A 238-nucleotide genomic window follows, 5' to 3' on the forward strand; every position below is an offset into this window, starting at 1 on the left:
CAGATGCCCCACTGTGTGCTGCAGGGAGCCAGGTCTCACTGGAGGGCAGATGCCCACATGTGCTGCAGGGAACCAGGTCTCACTGGCAGGAAGGTTTTAGAGAAAGCTTTGCACAGGAAGTGATGTTTAAAGCAAGTCTGAATGGTAAGAATGTGCTCAGAGGGGAAGATAAGATGGTTCAATAGGAGAAGACAGTTGGCACAGGGCACAGAGATGAGAGAACATTGGCAGGTTTTGG

The sequence above is a fragment of the Otolemur garnettii genome, unplaced genomic scaffold, assembly GCF_000181295.1.
Source record: "Otolemur garnettii isolate 467f Iridium unplaced genomic scaffold, OtoGar3 scaffold00081, whole genome shotgun sequence".
NCBI lineage: Eukaryota > Metazoa > Chordata > Mammalia > Primates > Galagidae > Otolemur > Otolemur garnettii.